Here is a 7,400-nt window from a genome sequence, read left to right on the forward strand (position 1 = left end):
TCCCCCAGGAGCAAGATGTTGGGTGCAGGAGCTGGAAGATTTTCGACAGTGGTCAATTTTTAACAGCTGTTCCTGGAATTGCTGGGATGTTGCATCCGGAGGCTTGTAGACTACCACAATGACTAGGTTTTGGTTCTCGATCTTTACTGCTAAAACTTCCACTACATCATTTGAGGCATTAAGCAGTTCTGTGCAAAAAAGTGACTCTGCAATGTACAGGCCAACCCCCCCCCCCTTTTGCCTGTTCACTGTCACATCTGTATAGGTTGTAACCTGGGATCCATATTTCGTTATCCAAGTGATCCATTATGTGGGTCTCAGTGAAAGCCGCGAACATTGCCTTTGCCTCTGCAAGCAGTCCACGGATGAAAGGTATTTTGTTATTTGTTGCTGGCTTTAGACCCTGTATATTTGCAAAGAATGTCATCGGACTGGTGGTATTGTTGGTACTGGGGGGGATTTTTTTTTCCGGTATTAGTATCTGTTGGTTTGGAGTGGAGGCCATCGATCGTGGTTCCACTCCAGGAATGACGGGATTTGGTGTACAATTTCTGCCATTTCCTGCCAGTTTTTTTTCCTTCCTGGCACTAAAAAACCTCTCCCTCTTGAGTGGCTGTGGCTACCCAGGTTTTCCCATGGCCTGGATGTTTTGTATCTTTTTGTCCCCTTTAGATGGTGTGCCTGGCAATTTAAGTTATAGCACAGTCTTTCCTGTACTGAAGAGGTGAAAAAGGGTGAAAAAGGGTGAAAAAGCTTACAGGAAGGGAGTTTGCATTTTCCTGTTGTCATATGGGAATGACATTTTTTAGGGTGGTCATAGTTGCACGTCCCATCTGTTTTTCCAGATTTCCCATGTCTTCTGATACAAAGTGCATAGTATGTGCACATGCTTGGTTTCCATTTGCCTTGGGTTTCTGTGACTGTATTCCCTGTTGGTGCATGTTTACCTGTCTTATTCCTAGCCTCCCGGAGTGCACTAACCTGGCTAAAGATTAAGATTCGAACCGTAGCACTCCTCCATAAATATAATAATAATCCAGGCTGAGGGACTGACCGCCTCAGATAAGTTTCCTCCAAGGTTGATGGACTAATTACATCATCTTCATTGCACTACTGCACCTGCTGCCTTCGCAGCAGGTGCAGTGGTGCAGGTGCAGCGCTTGCATATTTCAAATCCTACCTTACTAATAGGTATCAGTATGTCACCATTAAAGTCACAGCATCAACACGGCCACTTGATACTGGAGTTCCACAGGGAAGTGTCCTTGGACCTCTGCTCTTCGTCATTTACATCAATGATCTTCCAAACGTATCCCAACACCTGAAACCCATTCTCTTTGCTGACGACACGACTTATGTCATCTCTCACCCTAATCTTGCCACTCTCAACACCATTGTTAATGAGGAGCTGCTCAAAATATCAACTTGGATGACAGTCAATAAACTTACACTTAACACTGACAAAACCTACTATGTTTGGTAGCAGAGCAGGTGTTGCGCAACTTAACATTAAGATCGACAGCACTCTAATTGCCAGACATGAGGGCAAATTCCTAGGCCTATACCTCGACAACCTGAATTTCAGCACCCATATCCAACACATAAAAAAAAGTATTTAAAAACAGTTGGGATCCTCTCCAAGATACGATACTACGTGCCGCAAAATGCCCTTCTCATACTATATTATTCTCATTTATCCATACCTCACCTATGCTATTTGTGCTTGGGGAACAACTGCAGCAATACACCTAAAGTCAATAATAATTCAACAAAAAGCCGCAGTAAGAATAATCACTAAATCCCATCCCTGGCAACACACCCCCCCACTCTTCATAGATCTAAACTTACTCCCTGTTCAGAACATCCGCACTTACTACTGTGCAATCTACATATACAGGACCATAAATTCCAATATTAACCTTGACCTAAAATGCTTTCTTGATAGTTGTGACAAGACCCACAAGCATAACACCAGACACAAACATCTCTACGACATTCCCCGTGTCCGACTAAACCTTTACGAAAATTCAATGCATGTCAAAGGCCCTAAAATCTGGAACACCCTACCTGAGAACTCTAGAACTGCAGACACATTCATCACCTTCAAAACTACCATTAGAAAACATCTTATCTCCCTGCTACACCCCGTCAACTAACTACATAAAAACCACCTGGTGGTTCACACTTTCACTCACTCATATGACTATAAGCACAGAAATACGTATCTTAATCTTAAAATAATGATTCCTAACTAGTCACAAGCTTGCCTGTGATACTCCAATATAGAAACTATGTATTGTGCCAAAACAAAAGCATTCACATTGCTAAACTCACAAACTAGTATTTAGTCACTTAGTATTTAGTCAACTTACTCCACAATTTGTAATAATTTAGGGTTAAGATTTAATGTAAGTTTGCCCGAAATGCCTAGCCATGCCATGTGTTCTAGTGGCCCCCTCTGTAATTAGTATTTTATTACATGTAAACCACACAATAACCAAAATCTGTAAACCCCGCATTGTAATCCTTATAGAGAATAAACTTTGATTTGATTTAATTTGATTTGAAGTCTACTGTGTAGGCGAAACGTTTCAACAATAAAGATACCCAATTGATGCACATGTGTCTTACTTTCCATGTCTAAACTCGACACTCTTAACACCGACACTGCGCAGAACTCAACAAGAGGTACAATATGCAAAACAACCACGGGGGGGGGGGGGGGGGGAAGAGTTAAATCAGAGCTCTAGGCCTTTCGCGTTGCAATCAACACATCAGGAGCTTGCAATGTTGCAGAAAAGAAAAGGTACAAGAAAATGCGATCACAGGAATCGCCTTTGATGGAGTGAACCACTCTTCCCACAGGGTGCCGCTCTTCCCACAGGGTGCCATTCTTCCCCACAGGGTGCCATTCTTCCCCACAGGGTGCCACTCTTCCCACAGGGTGCCACTCTTCCCACAGGGTGCCATTCTCCCTAAAGGGTGCCATTCTTCCTCACAGGGTGCGACTCTTTCCCGCAGGGTGCCAGTCTTTCCACAGGGTGCCATTCTTTCCCACAGGGTGCCATCCTCCCCACAGGGTTCCACTCTTCCCCACATGGTACCATTCTTTCCCTCAGGGTACCACTTCCCACAGTGCCATTCTTCCCCAGAGGGTGCCACTCTTCCCACAGGGTGCTATTCTTCCTCACAGGGTGCCACTCTTTCCCAAAAAGTGCTACTCTTCCCCAGTGTCATTCTTCCCCACAGTGCCATTCTTCCCTACAGGGTGCCACTCTTCCCACAGTGCCATTCTCCACCACAGGGCGCCACTCTTCCCACAGGGTGCTATTCTTCCCCACAGGGACACAAATTCTGGCCACAAAATAGAGCGAAACATCAACGTCAAAGACCTGGGAGTGATCATGTCGGAGGATCTCACCTTCAAGGACCATAACATTGTATCGATCGCATCTGCTAGAAAAATGACAGGATGGATAATGAGAACCTTCAAAACGAGGGATGCCAAGCCCATGATGACACTCTTCAGGTCACTTGTTCTATCTAGGCTGGAATATTGCTGCACACTAACAGCACCTTTCAAGGCAGGTGAAATTGCTGACCTAGAAAATGTACAGAGAACCTTCACGGCGCGCATAACGGAGATAAAACTCCTCAATTACTGGGAGCGCTTGAGGTTCCTGAACCTGTATTCCCTGGAACGCAGGCGGGAGAGATACATGATTATATACACCTGGAAAATCCTAGAGGTACTAGTACCGAACTTGCACACGAAAATCACTCACTACGAAAGCAAAAGACTTGGCAGACGATGCAACATTCCCCAAATGAAAAGCAGGGGTGTCACTAGCATACAATAAGTGTCAGGGGCCCGAGACTGTTCAACTGCCTCCCAGCATACATAAGGGGGATTACCAACAGACCCCTGGCAGTCTTCAAGCTGGCACTGGACAAGCACCTAAAGTCGGTTCCTGATCAGCCGGGCTGTGGCTCATACGTTGGTTTGCGTGCAGCCAGCAGTAACAGCCTGGTTGATCAGGCTCTGATCCACCAGGAGGCCTGGTCACAGACCGGGCCGCGGGGGCGTTGACCCCTGGAACTCTCTCCAGGTAAACTCCAGGTAAACAGGGCGCCACTCTTCCCAACAGGGTGCCATTCTTCCCCACAGGGTGCCACTCTTCCCACAGGGTGCCAATAATAATAATAAGGGTAAGACTAACATTGAAGAGTATACACACTAAGGGAGTTTGTTTGATGAAGTGTCAGATGCACGTCAGGTTGTGGTTAAAGGTGTTATTCACTTGCAAATTAACATCAATGATGCTTTAATACCTGAAATAGAGATTAAAGCTTGTTCTCAGTGTGTACTCGCATAATTGTACTCGCCTAATTATGGTTGCAGGGGGTCGAGACTCAGCTCCTGGCCCCGCCACTTCACTGATCGCTACTAGGTCCTCTCTCTCTGCTTCCTGAGCTTTGTCATACCTCGTCTTAAATCTATGTATTTGTGTGTGTGTTGTGCGTTGTTGTGTGTACTCATGTATATGTGGTTGCAGGGGTAGAGTCTCAGCTCTTGGCCCTGCCTCTTGCTGCTTGCCAGAATCACTCTCTCCTAGCCTCGTGGGCCCTATCGTATCTATTTTTAAAACTGTGTATGGAGCCTGCATCCTCCATCACTTCTCCCTCGAGGTCATTTCACTTCTCGTCTACCCTGAGACTCGAGAAACACTTCCTGACATCGCAGTGACACGTGTGTGTCTTTAACTTATAGCTGTGCCCCCGAGTACCTGTTTCCCGCCTCTCAAACAGCCTGTCCTTTGTCTGCCCTATGAATTCCTCTGAATATTTTGTATGTTATCATGTCTCCCCTGATCCTCCTGTCCTTCAGGGTTCTTAGGTTTAATTCCTTTAGCTTTTACACCTTGGTTCTGGAACTAGTCTTGCTGCATATTTCTACACTTTCTTCAGTTTAATAAGGAGCTTCTTAAAGTGTGGGTTCCATACTGGTGCTGTGTATTTTAAGAATAGTCTGACATGTGTTGTATAAAACTCTCGGGATAACTCTTGGTTGAGATTCTGCTAAACTTCTGTATTCGTCTGAGAAAGTCTACTGTGTAGGCGATACCTAACTGTTGCATATGTGTCTTATCAGATATTAATTGGTTGATGAGGTCCTCTGGTGATATGCTAGGCACTGTGCTTACTCCCAGGTCCTTCTCTCTGAATAAGGTCTGCAGTCTCTGTTCCCCGAGTCTATACTCTGTGTCCAGTCTTGTGGGTCCTTCCCTAATCTCCATGCCCATGCATTTGCTGAGGGTTGAATTCGAGCAACCACTTATCTGACAACCCTGCACTGTGTCCAGATCCTTTTGTAGTCTTTCCCCGTCCTCATCTCTGTATGTGCACTTACCTATATGTGGTTACAGGGGTCGAATCACATTTCTTGGCCCCATCTCTTCCTTGGTTGCTACTAGGTTTACTCTTGGCTTCGAGAGGCTTATCGTACCTCTTCTTAAAACTATACATGGATCCTGCCTCTACCACTTCACTCTACAGTTTATTCTACTTCGTGACTGCTCTAAGGCTGAAGAAATACTTCCTAACAGCCCTATGACTCGTCCTAGTTTTCAGTTTTCAGCTGTGCCCTGGTGTTCCAGTTTTCTATCTCTCAACCTGTCCCTATTCACCTTGTCAATTTCTCTCAGTATTTTGTGTTATCGTATCACCCCTCGTTCTCTTGTCATCCAATGTGTGTGTGTGTGTGTGTGTGTGTGTGTGTGTGTGTGTGTGTGTGTGTGTGTGTGTGTGTGTTGTGATTGCAGGGGTCGAGTCATAACTCCTAGCCCCCGCCTCCACCTCTTGGTTAAATATACTAAGAGATATACACTTTTCGGTGTATATGCATACAGATACACATTTCTTGATTAAATAAAATATATGTCTCTCTCCGGATATATGCTGTGATTTACACTTCTTGTTGTACACACTGAGAGATTCACACTTATCAGTGTATGTACACTGAAATACACAGTTCTCGGTGTACATACACTGATACGTTACTCTTAGAATATTTACACTGAAAGAATATACACTGAGAGATACATACCTCATGGAGCATATACTTTGAATGATATACTCACCCCTCGGTGTATATACATGAGGGTTCGTTAAAAGGGTTAGGGTGGGAATCGGGTGGGATTCCAGCCTTGTGAACCCCTTATGTAAAGGGTTCGACTTCGTTTAGAGGGTTAGGTTTCGTTTAGAAGATTCATTTAGAGGGTTCATTTAGTGGGTTCTTTTAGAGGATTCTTGCAGAGGGCTTGTTTAGAGGGTTCTTTTAGTGGGTTCGTTTAGAGGGTTCTTTTAGAGGGTTCGTTTAGAGAGTTCTTTTAGAGGGTTTGTTACGATAGCTCGTTTAGAAGAATGGAACTCAGAGGGACGGATGAATAGATAAATTCTTCAGAGGTTTATGGCGATTTTGGGAATGCCTAGAGTAAAGAGCTCCGTTAAAGGATTCGGAAAGTGGGTTCGCTTAGAGTGGTGGGACTCCGGGTGGGTAGGTAAGCCGGACTTGCCTGGGTCGCCTCAGTGTTGCTCCAGCCTCTGTGCGGGGTGGTGTTGTGTGGTGTTCCTTCGTCATCACCTTCACACGACGCTCACCTTCATGAAGACTCTGCTCTCTCATGTTCCAAGGCACTTTCACCTTGCTCATGAACACCCCACATCAAAATTTCGAGCCAGAATGCCTGCCGTGCAATAAAAATCCACGTTTTTCGATTCTGGAATAGTATTTGGACTAAGGAGTAACGTCACTAGAATTAATATCAATTTGCCCCCACCAGGTTTCCATTAATGAAGTGAGGTTGTTATAACGACAGGAGTGAGATGCAGGTCCCTCACTTGATATAGGTAAGTGGAGGTTTAAATACCACTTTCATAACAGTCTTATTGATTTTCCTGGTCACTTTATCCTTTCAAGTGTAGAGAAGGTGGCAGTGAGCCAGATGTTATATGTGAATATCTTGTTATTATTAACTTGTGTGTAGTGGAGGCTTGATCCACCGTTCCTGTGTGTGTCAACACTAGGTGTAGTGGAGGCTTGATCCACCGTTCCTGTGTGTGTCAACACTATGTAGTGGAGGCTTGATCCACCGTTCCTGTGTGTGTGTCAACACTAGGTGTAGTGGAGGCTTGATCCACCGTTCCTGTGTGTGTGTCAACACTAGGTGTAGTGGAGGCTTGATCCACCGTTCCTGTGTGTGTGTCAACACTAGGTGTAGTGGGGGCTTGATCCACCGTTCCTGTGTGTGTGTCAACACTAGGTGTAGTGGGGGCTTGATCCACCGTTCCTGTGTGTGTGTCAACACTAGGTGTAGTGGGGGCTTGATCCACCGTTCCTG

The 7,400-nt window shown here is 45.2% G+C and overlaps 1 protein-coding gene across 1 annotated transcript in view; it reads left to right on the forward strand.

Moving 5' to 3' along the window:
• Nucleotides 1–6,593: 6,593 nt before the first annotated feature.
• LOC138854108 (uncharacterized) overlaps nucleotides 6,594–7,400 on the forward strand; it is a 97,909-nt gene continuing 97,102 nt past the window's right edge. The window contains exon 1 of the mRNA XM_070095171.1: nucleotides 6,594–6,909. The gene's annotated coding sequence lies outside the window, so the exon portion shown is untranslated. The remainder of the gene's footprint in view (nucleotides 6,910–7,400) is intronic.

The sequence above is a fragment of the Cherax quadricarinatus genome, chromosome 49 (genome assembly GCF_038502225.1).
Source record: "Cherax quadricarinatus isolate ZL_2023a chromosome 49, ASM3850222v1, whole genome shotgun sequence".
Taxonomy (NCBI): domain Eukaryota; kingdom Metazoa; phylum Arthropoda; class Malacostraca; order Decapoda; family Parastacidae; genus Cherax; species Cherax quadricarinatus.